At 44.2% G+C, this 12,075-nt stretch overlaps 1 protein-coding gene across 6 annotated transcripts in view; it reads left to right on the plus strand.

Moving 5' to 3' along the window:
* LOC138748566 (ATP-binding cassette sub-family C member 9-like) overlaps positions 1–12,075 on the plus strand; it is a 189,907-nt gene that overhangs the window by 58,285 nt on the left and 119,547 nt on the right. The gene's annotated exons all lie outside the window — the stretch shown is intronic.

A 12,075-nucleotide genomic window follows, 5' to 3' on the forward strand; every position in this document is an offset into this window, starting at 1 on the left:
AGTGCACATTCTATTTCTCTTGGTCTAATCCCATATCTCAAATTCATTTGTTTAACAAAGGTGCTGAGGTGATAGTTTGCAGTCAGTGTCTAATGTAGGCTGGAGTTTTACTGCCCTTCCAAATGCATTCGTTCTCAATGATGTGACCTTTCAGACATTCAGAAGAGGCCATTAGACCCTGTGATTGTACAGATTCTTTTTCTTTCTTAAATTATATTTATTATAATTTATAAACACATACAGTTCAAAGAGATATAAAAAATACATAGTAAGTAATGAATTAATACAGAGATATTAAACAATAATATTACAGAATAAAAATATATCATAAAAAAATTTTTTTAGATCAGTTTAGGGTGTGAACTATCTCTAAAAACAAAAGATATAATTAATAACAATATATGAAAAAAGAGAAAAAAAAACCCCAAAAAAGAAGAAAAAACAAATCTGAATTTAAAAAAACTTTAAAAAAAACTTAAAAAAAAACCTACAGATATAGCTAAACCACGCCGATCACTCCGATCTCATCTTACAGCCCAATTATCATACATAATCATAGAAAGAAAACAGAGCCAGATCAGTACAGATTCTATCACCAATGTGAATGTGTACATATGTACAGATGGTCGTGTAGGATGACTGTGATTGGCTGAGAGTGTAGCCACACCTACTGGCAGGTCTTCAAGGATTGCTCCTAGCCAGACCAGGTCATTCTGGACTGGTCAATCTACTTGCGATATGCTCCAGTCTTTTAGTTAATAAAAGCCTTGATTTGGATCAACAAGCCTTTGGTTCTTTCGACGCGCACTACAATTTTATTAACTAAAAAATTTTGAAGGGATGGAGCGTATGCTACGGCTGGATCACCTCGACATCGACCCATAGTTAGCTACAGCCTCGAATGACTTTAAGCACTGGGTGAGATGCTTCAAAACATACTTACAGCTTTCTGATCCTGCCGTGATAGAGGACAACAATCGACTACTAATATTGATGAGTATGGTGTCCCCAAGAGTCTATCAGAGTGTCCAGGATGCGACCACTTATGCCGCAGCCATGAAGGTGCTGAAAGGGCTCTATGAGCGACCAGTGAACAGGGTCTATGCTCGGCACAAACTTGCTACAAGGAGGCAACAGCCCAGTGAACCCTGTAAAGCTTATATTCAGGCACTAAGGGCAATGGGCAGGGACTGAGCCTGCACAGACAGAACTGCTGCGGAGACCTCAAACGATCACATTCGGGATGCCTATGTGGCCGAGGTTCTATTGAGTGAGATAAGGCAGCGCCTGCTAGAGCACGGGGGAGAAAACCTAGAGGACGTGATCTGGATTGCAGAGACGATGGAGGCTGAGGTCTTAAGTATGGACATGTACTCTTGGGGCTGGACCCCACACTCTGATATGAGTAGGATGCCCTCCTTCTACCCTACTACTGCCGCTACGCTGCCCAATGCAACCCCAAAGTGTTATTTCTGCGGGAAGCACAGCAGGTCCCAGTGTCCGGCGAGAAAAGCCAGGTGCCACTTTGCTGTAGTCCGTCGCTCCAAAATGGCCACCGTCAAACACAGTGGCTCGTGTGAAGCCAAATCGCCACTCTCCATTTCAAACACTTCTTTCTCAGAGCTCTTGTCCAATGAGAGCGAGGACTCCACTGCGCAGCAGCGTCTGATGTCACGGGGCAGGCGCCCAGCGCAGAAGGTACAACCCACCCTCGCTGCAATGACGTTCACTCTACCTCACGAAGCAATGTCTGACCAGGCCCCAACCCCGACCTCAATGGCCACAGCCGCTGCTGACCAAGGACCCACCACCGCCACCGCCGTCCAGGGACCTGCCGCCGCTGCCGCCAACCAGGGACCCTCCGCTGCCGACCAGGGACCCGCCACCTGCTGACCCGGAACCTGCCAACGCTGCCGACTGGGGACCCGACACTGCCGACCGGGGACCTGCCACCGCTGACCGCTCCCCCGCTGACTGCTCCACCGCCGACGGCAAGCAGCGACCCCCAACACTTGCTGCAGGCAGCAACACCAACTCCCTGACACTTTTTTCAGGCCCAATTGTTTGCGTGATGTCATCTCACCCACATTGCGTGACGTCATCACGCCCACATTGCGTGACGTCATCATGCAGGTCTCCACTGTCTACAAGTCTCTGCATTAATAACCCTTGACCAGGACTTCACCCAACCCCTCACAAAAGCAATGGAACTGATTAAAGTGCATGGACACTATACCAGTTGCTTATTTGACTCAGGGTCAACTGACAGTTTTATCCGCCAGGACCTGGCCCACCGTTGCGGACTGGCTATTCTCCCACTGCACAGAGAATTTAATTGGCGACCAGATCGCTCTTGACTGGGGTAAAGGGGTACTGTGTGGCGACCCTGAAAGTCCAGGGCATCATTTTCACAGACTTCAAACTATTAGTCCTTCCCCAATTGTGCGCCCCTGCTCTGCTGGGACTGGATTTTCAGAGCCAGTTTCAAACCACTTCCCTGCACCTTGGGGGGCCTCACACTCTATTCTCTGTCTGTAACCACTCAACCCCAGAAACCTCCTGCCAGCGGCAGGTCGAGCCACCCGCCCTCGCGCCCCGGGGCCTCACCTGTAGTCTCTCCACCCTCCAAGTTGCTCCGCCGCACTTTTCGCAAATCTCACCCCTACCAAAACCAAAACCTTCATGTTTAGCAATACCCAGCGAGGTAAGATCAAGAATGACAAAATCGCCAGGTGGAGAATCGAGCTCTCCACCTTTAATTATGACATACTGTATCGGCCAGGTAAACTCAATGACCCGCCAGATGCGCTCTCCAAGGGGACTTGTGCCAACATACACCTGGACAGGCTGCAGAAACTCCATGAGGAGTCCTGTCATCCAGGGGTAACTAGGTTCGCGCACTTTGTCAAAGCTCGCAACCTGCCCTACACTGTCGAGGAGATTCGCTCCATGACCCAAGCCTGCCCAGTGTGCGCTGAGTGCAAGCCCCACTTCTTCTGTCTGGAGAACATCCACATCATCAAAGCCACCCACCCCTTTGAGCGTCTCAGCGTAGACATCAAAGGGCCCTACTGTCGATCAACTGTAACACCTACATCCTTATGGCCATCGACGAGTACTCCCTCTTCCCGTTCGCTGTGCCCTGCTCGGACATGACTGCCTCTTCAGTTACAGAGGCCTGCAAAGAATCTTCGCCATCTTCGGGTACCCCAGTTACATCCACAGTGACTAGGGTTTCCTCATTTATGAACGCAGAGCTGCGGCAGTACGATCTGGAGTGTGGTATTGCTTCAAGCAGGACCACCAGCTATAACCCACACGGTAATGGGCAAGTCGAAAGAGAGAATGCCACCATCTGGAAAGCGGTTACGGTTGCCCTCCGGTCCAAAGGTCTCCCCACCTCTCACTGGTAGGACGTGCTCACTAGTCCCCTACACTCCAACCACTCCCTCCTATGCACCACAACCAAAGCCACCCCCCCATGAAAGGATGTTCTCTTTCCCGAGAAAATCCGAGTCGGGTACGACATAGCATAGCTCACGGTTTCCCGGTCCAGTTCTTTTACGACGCCACGTCCGGTTCTCTAAGAACGACCCCTTGGTTGACCGAATGACTCCATGCGAACCTGTATTATGCCTACGTTGAGTACCCAGACGGACAGGAAGACACAGTCTCGGTAAGGGACCCAGCCCAAGCCGGATCAGGTGCAGCAGTGCCTTTAACCCAACCTCCCCCTATTCCTTCTCCCCCAGGACATGTGCTTGAACAGAGGGACCAGCACCACCCCACCAGCTCAGGCCAGACTGTCGACAATGCCGTTGGATAATTGAGCAAAGCGGTGGCCGCATCCTATGGTCCTGCCAGCGACACGACTCTGGTGACCCCAATCCCAGCACCATGGTGGTCACGCCGGATGGTCAGGCCCCCTGACCGGTACAGCCCCTAACCTCCATCCACCCCGGGGTCAGTTCTCAAAGAAGGGGTGAATGTGATAGTACAGATTTTATCACCAATGTGTATATGTACATATGTACACTTGGTAGTGTAGGATGACTGTGTTTGGCTGAGAGTGTAGCCACACCTACTGGCAGGTCTTAAAGGATTGCTCCTAGCCGGACCAGGTCATTCTGGACTGATTGACCTACTTGTGATATGCTCCAGTCTTTTAGTTAATAAAAGCCTTGGTTTGGATCAATAGGTCTTTGGTTCTTTCGACGTGCACTACAGACCCTTAGTCTTTTCAACAACTGAGATTTTATTTTATCCATAATAAGGAAAAGCAGACACTTATGAGACTTGTGGTGGAGCGCATGGTGGAGTACCTTTCCATTGTGATCAGTCCCTTGTGTTTCTTGGCCTGACTCCTATTTTGTCTATAATTAAAACTGAACAGGAACTACTTCCATGTTTCGTATTTTCAGAAGGAGGCCATTGAGCTCATTGGCTCAATGCCAGCTCAGAGCAAAATGTCCCATTCTTCATTTCTCTGTCATCTATTCTCTCACCACCCATTGACAAATTAAACTACCAACTTGTATCTTCTTGGGATTTGGGAACATCGATAGCAGTGGTTTTCAAAATTTTTTTTTCCACTCACATCCCACCTTAAGTTGTCCCTATGCCATCAGTGCTCTGTGATTAGTAAGGGATAAGTTAAGGTGGGATGTGAATGGAAAGAAAAAGTGTGAAAACCACTGATTTAATTGTGCCTAAATGACTCGTTATGTGCACAGTTTCATAACTCAAAAGGAAATGGGCCAATGACAATTTTTCTCAAGCAAAGTATTTCAGTAACAATTGGGTCTAGAGCAGTGGTTCTCAAACTTTTCTCCCCACTCACATCCTACCTTAAGCAATCCCTTACTAATCACAGAGCATCTATGGCATAGGGAATACTTAAGGTGGGATGTGAGTGAAAAGAAAAAGGTTGAGAACCACTGGTTTAAACAAATGTTAGAAATGTTCCAAATGTTTATGAAATCAAAGAACTCCCACTGTGGTTTAACACTCTTACAAAAGATAGTAGTCGGGCAGTAGCACTGCACTGAAGTGGCAGGCTGAATTTTGTATTCAGCTCTGTGGAGTGGGGCTCAGGAAAGGAACTCTGCCCATTTCAGGGCAAGCAATCTTTCCAGATATTTTCTATAGCCAGCTGTAGAATTTCATTCTTTTCTAATCCGTTCTCCAAAACTTTGCTCCTGTCTTTTTTAATGATACAGCACAGTAGAAGCCAATTCTGGCCATTGAAACCCTTGCCACCCAATTAACTTACCAACCCTGTATGTTTTTGGAAGGTGGGAGGAAACCGGAGCACCCAGGGAAAAGCCCATGCAGGTCATGGGGAGAATGTACAAACTCCTAACAGCTCAGCGCCAGGCTCGAACCTGGGTTGTTGGTGGTGCAATAGTGCATGTAAATTTAACGGCACAAGGACTCCCAGGTCCTTTTGCATTGGGTTATTTTCAGTTTTATCCCATTTAAAAAAAGATAGTTTCCCCATTTATTTTCTACCAAAGTGAATGGCCGTACAATTGCCAACATAGTATTTTATTTGCCAATTCTTTGCCCCGTCTCCTTATCTGTCCAAGTCCTTCTGCAGTCTCCCTGTATCCTCAATACTATCTGCTCCTCCACCTTTCTTCATATCATCTGCAAATTTGGCCACAAAACTATTCATTCCATAATCCAAATCAATAATATGCCACTTCAAAAGAAGTGGTGCAAACACTGTCCCCTGTGGAACACCACGAGCAAATAGCAGCCAACTAGAATATAATCCCTGTATTCTGACTCTTTGCTTCCTGCCAGTCAGACAATGCTCCACCCACTTAAGCTCCCAATGACATCCATCCTTTAGCCATGACTCCATGATGGCCACAGCATCCTACCTGCCAAGGTATCACTGTACTATATGATCAACCACTTGATTTCTTGTGCTGGGTACATTTAAATGATAAACCTTTAGCCCTTTATTTGTTACTTTTGACTCTGTACCTATTGTATTCCAACTCATCCCACTGACTCCAATTTTCCATTTTGCCTGTCCTTCCACACAAACTTCCTACCAGCTATCCCGACTTGTATTCCAACTACTTCTACCCCTGCCTCTTCATTTTCTTTCCCACTACGCATCTAGTTTAACCACTCCCCCGGCCCCTTCCTCAACGGCATTTGCAAATCTCCCTGCCCCTTGTTCAGGTGCAACCCATCCCACTTGTACAAGTTCCAATGATCCAAGAACTTAAACCCTGCACCATCTTATCAGCACTCATTTGTCTGCACTAACTTCCTGTTCTAACCTTCCTTAGCTCATGGCACCTTGGAGGGCCTGCTCTTAAGTTTCTTTCCTAACTCGCTAAACTTACCTTTCAGGACCTCTACCCCACTGCTACCTATGTCATTGATGCCAATAAATACCATGAGCTCCAGCTGCTCACCCTCCCCTTTAGTAATACTCTGCACCTGATTGGAGACATCCTGAACCAAGCACCCAGAGATAACACACTCCTGGAGTTTCTTTTGCACGCTTGGAATCTCTGTTCTAGATAACTTAAATATAATTTCCAGCACTCCTTCATTCTCTCCATGAATGATCATTTTATTTGGAGCTCTAATGATCAATCACTGTCAAAATAATACAAGTAAAACACAAAAGTTTGCAGACACCGTGGTTGAAGTAAAAACAACGCTGGAGAATCTCAGCAGCTCAAGCTTCATCAAGTTGGAGGGAAGGGCTCAAGCCCAAAACGTTGGTTATGTACCTTTATATTTGCTCAGCTGACGTGGACATTTACCCCCTCCATAAATCTTCGTCCGCGAAGCCAAGCCAAAGAAAGAATAAAGTACACTGTTTGACCTACGGAGCTTCTCCAGCGTTGTTTTTACTTTATCAGGGATAAGAGTCTATTGTCATGAACACATCATAAAATTTGTTGTTTTGCAGCAACATTTTAGGTGGAAAATGCCTATAATTACATTTTAACAGAATCATTAAAAAACAGAATTTTAAAATCATTAAATTAGTCCAAAAGAAGAGAAAGTGAACTGTAGTCTGCAGTTCATTATCCATTCAGACATCTGATTTCCACTGCTGACCCCCTTCTACCCTCCTCACCATCTTCCCTGTAAATTCAATAAGCTGATATATTTCCCCAGTCTTGACTCTTGCGGATACATGTTAGTAGTAACTTAAGTCACAGAGATGTATCAAGTCCAATTAGATAGGTCACAACCCTCATTAGCTCTATTCCAATGCTTCCCTGCAATTTCATTGTTATTCTCTTACTTAGTATGTTTTGGAATTTTGATGAAGAGCCAAGTTACATCCGTTGACTCAACTTCCCAATTACAGTAATTAGTTCATATTCAGGCAAATATTGCTGTTTGCTGGTTAACTGCGGCTTACTGGCAATTGTTTTGTTCATCTATCTCCAATTCTTTTTAACAATTGTTTCATGAATATGAAACTCTCGGATGGTTAGTGTGACTAGTTCCTTTGGTCGTTATCTAGTATTTCAACCAAAGATATTTCTCTCTCTCTATATTATAAATATAAATATAGACAACATTAGACAGACGACAGACAACGTTAGATAGACAGACAATGAAACAATATTTATTTATTTGTATAGATGAAAACTTGTCCTACATATGTATTTTTGCCTGAATATGTGTTATGCCTGGTTGTGTGTCTGTGTGTTTTGCATCAAGGACCGGAGATCACTGTTTTGTCGGGTTCTACTTGTACAATCAGATGTCAATAAACTTGATGTCTTAAATCAGTTTTCAAGTTGAGCCGCCTTGTTTGAAATTATGCTCAAAGCAATTTCTCGATGATATGTTGTATTTATGATAGACCATTTTTCAATCCATTCTAAGCAGCAGGATAATGGCTTAACTTTGTGTATTTACCATAGTTCTGCAACTATTTAACATCTTGGCTAAATTGAAAATTGTTCCACAGTTTTGACTAAGGTCTCCAAATCTTGAGCTATGAGATCCACAATGAGAAAATCCCTAATGAGGCATCATTTAAGTCTTTTTGATCATATGCTGCTATGACAAAGCTGAAGCAAAAAAGCACCAAAACTCAAGCTGCCAGATTGGCCAGCTGTCAAAAGCTTTAAATGTCTCTGAACATCCCATGACGTGGAATTATTATGAAAAGTTCAAAAAAAAAACACAGTAACCTATACACTATTTAACTAAAATAATCATACAATCTTGCTGTTTCCTTAATACTTTTGCCCATTCCCCTCCGTGAATAGAAATTCTCTTCCTGGCATGCTTTCCAGACAGATTCACATGCAAATGTTGGGAATTGGCGGCAGTGAGCAAGTTTGCCACCTCGGAAGTTTTGAACTTAGTGAGGGGGGGGGAGATGTGGACAAAAGCCAAGGGATCATGCTGAAAAATCCTGGCAGCTTCCGGCAGGACTGTTTAGCTTCTCTTCAAAGTTCAGTTTCTGATTTAAGCTGCCATAACTAAAGTGGAAAGCAGAGACCATATACAGATCCTTAGGCATGTAGCTGATCATGTCTGAGCAGTTTGAAGTAAGCACTCGTTATCTCTAATCCTACCTACCAGTCATTAACCAGTTCCCTGCCCATGTCATCTGACAAAGTCTCAGCTCCTAAGCAGAATAAGACAGTGACCTTCTGCTTTTCTTAAATTTTTTGGCATGCAGACCAGTACATGTTGTCTTTCCAGCTGCAAAAAGTCAAATGTACCCTTTTGATCTCCCCTGAAAATTTCTGGATAAAGGCAAGAAACTCCCAAGTAGGACTGAACAACTGGAAATGTAAAATTTCCAAAATAATATTTCAATGTTGATGTGGATCTCCATCTATCAATCTTTCCTGATGAGTCAGTGCATCTAGGTGATGCAATCTGTCTGAATACAGGATGTTCAGTTCCTCAATGTCATCTTCCCTGACCTCATCACATTAACTGTCTGAAGATAGCTTTGCACATGGGGCTTCAGGCCACGTAGCCAATGGTTGTAAAATATTTTTGCAGGCTGATTGTAGAATGGGTTATAACATTTTTTTCTCATTAACTAAGATTAACAAACTATTCAACAACAGCATGTTAAATATAATAATTTGGATATCTGAAGAGAGAAACTAAACAGTTCATAGTAAAATTTTTTAGAAGCTGATGAACCACGAGTATTCCTCATTCAGCTATTTGACATACTTGGAATGTAATATTTTCCATGCTATATTATACTTGACATTTCTGTCAAATTTTCTATCAGTGGTAAAGAATTTTCTCATTTTACACAAGGCAATTAAGAAATTTCTTTCACACATATTTATTTGAAGGGAGAGGACCAACCAGAAAGGCTGACAACCTAATCAGTCTGGAGAAACTGCTGTGATATAAAGCTGCAGTGAATGGTGATAAACTTGTACCAATGTCCATTGATGGAAACCCTGACAAAATTTTATTACTGCTGATAAAACATCCTGTTTTTTATAAATTAGTCTTGTCGTTCCAAATATGATTAACAAATTGTTCTTAGATTCTTTCTAGCCATCGTAATTCCACTTCCCATTCCTACACTATCATGTCTGTCTGTAGCCCTATTCTTCAAGCAAAGTAGAAGAACAACACCTTGTAGTCTGCCTTGGCAGTCACCAGCCAAACGGCATCAACATCGACTCGTCCATTTTCCGGGAAACCCACCCCTCACCTTGTTTTCTATTTCCCCTTGCTTTCCCTGACCCTTTTCTCCTTGTCTTTCTTCTCTTTCCCCTCCGCAGCCTTGCCACCTTCCTGACATTCATACCTCCCTTCCTCCAAATCCCCATCTTCCTTCCTGTTCTCTCCTATCAGAGTGGATCCCCACTCAGCCCTCTGCCTCTTTCTCCTTTCACTTCCCAGATCTTTACCTTTCACCTGTCTTCCTCCATCTCCCACGGCTACCAGCTCACTCCTTCCCCTAAACCACCCTCCCAAAAAAAAACCTGAGCTACTGCCCTCTATGTTGGGCAACTTTTGCCTTCCATGGATGTTGCCTGACCTGCTTAGTTCTTCCATTATTTTGTGCTAGATCAGAATGGACAAGATTGTCTAAGGGACCTGGCTCTGTGCTGCAAAACTCTATGACGCATTTATTGTTCATTGCAGCATAAGGAGAGAGATTTAAGATGGACCTGAAGGGGAACCTTTTCACTTAGAGGGCCAGACAAATCTGGAGTGACTGGAAACTAATGCAAGCAGTTAGAACATTTGAAAGCCATGATCTGAAAAATGGCGGTGCTGGCTCAACAGGCCAATTGGCCTACTCCAGCACCTACTGTTTATTATCTATTGTCTATTGAAAGACATTTGGACAGATACAAACCTATAGGTCAAATAAGCCTAAACAGAATGCTATTTAAACAAGAAAATCTGCAGAACCTGGGGTCGAGTGCAACACACAGAAGTGCTGGAGAAACTCAGTCTGTCATGCAGTGTCCATAGGAAGTAAAAGGCAATCATTGTTTTGGGCCTGAGTCCTTTGTCAGGAATACCCAGAATGCCAGCCTGGCCAGCAGAGGCGAGTTTGGCCGTAGGACATGTTCTGTGTTTGGTCTCTGTTACGCTATGCAGTTGTGGAGGGAGTGAATGGCCAGGCTTGTAATCAATTGGGCTGCTTTGTAGAGATCCATGTGCATTGCTGAGTCTGCACTCATTTAGAGAAGTCGAGAGTCTTGTGGATGAAGGAAAGGCAAAAGGGGAAGAGAAGTTGAGTCTCTTACCCCCAAGAGGATACCAGCCTTTGATCGTCTCTTTTTGGCACAGATTTATTCCATAGAACCACACATCACAGAAACAGGCCCTTTGGCCCTTCTAGTCTGTGTCAAACTATTATTCGGCCTGGTCCCAGTGACCTTCACCCCAACCAAAGCCCTCTATACCCGACCCATCCATGTACCTGTCCAAATTCTTCTTAAAAATTAAAATTGAGCCTGCATTCACCACTTCAGCTGCCAGCTCATTCCACACTCCCACCACTCTGTGTGAAGAAAAGTTCCCCCTAATGTTCTTCCTCAACCTTTCCCTGTTCACCATTGACCTATGTCCCCTGGTTTTTATCTCAGCTACTCGCTGTGGGGGGAAAAGCCTATCTACATTTACTCTGTCTTGATGCTTAATCATTTCAAATATCTCTGTCAAATCTCTACACTCCAGACAATAAAGTCTTAACTTGTTTAATTTTTTCTCTGTAACTGTCCAGGCAAAATTCTAGTAAATTTTCTCTATACTCAATCAAACTTGTTGATAACTTTCTTGTAGTCAAGTGACCAAAACTGCACGCAATATTCCAAATTTGTCCTCCTCAATGTCTTGTACAATTTAACCTTAACCTCCTATACTCAATACTTTGATTTATGAAGGCCAATATTCCAAAAGCTTTCTTTACAACCCTATCTACCTGAGCAGGGTAAACACTTTGAAAGAAACAGCACAGCTAAGTGGCTAAGTTATCATCTTGCATGCTGGGAGTTTGCATCATCTGAATGTTACTTGTCGTATATTTGTCTGTAATATGGGGGCCTGCACACAAACTGCTGGAGGAACTCATTGGGTCAATGAGCATCGGTGGGAGTAAAGGAATGGTTGATGTTTTGGGCAAAAACCCACCAAAATGCTGGAGAAACTCAGCCGATCTTTCAGTATCCATAGATATATTGCCGATGTTGCAGGCTTCTTTAATGAGTAGGCAGAATGAGTGAAGAACAGGAAATCTTAGAAGACAGACAGTGCTGGCTGGGGGAGGGCTCCAGCACAACAAAAGGAATTAATTGGATATGATGAGGGGAGAAGTGAGAATTGATTATGTCTGTGTGAATGGAAACAGAGAAACTGGAGAGTGATGGAGCTGGAGGAAGGTGACCGGGGAAAGAAGTGAGGGTGGGAGGGTTTAACGAAAGACAGAGAAATCGATATTAATGCCATCCGGTTGGAGGGTGCCCAGACGGAAGATGGCGTGTTGATCCTCCAATTTGTGGGTGGTCTCAGTCTGGCAGTGCATAAGGCCATGGACAGACGTCAGCAAGAGAAAGGGATGGGGAATTAAGATGG

This window comes from Narcine bancroftii, chromosome 13 (assembly GCF_036971445.1).
Source record: "Narcine bancroftii isolate sNarBan1 chromosome 13, sNarBan1.hap1, whole genome shotgun sequence".
Taxonomy (NCBI): Eukaryota; Metazoa; Chordata; class Chondrichthyes; order Torpediniformes; family Narcinidae; genus Narcine; species Narcine bancroftii.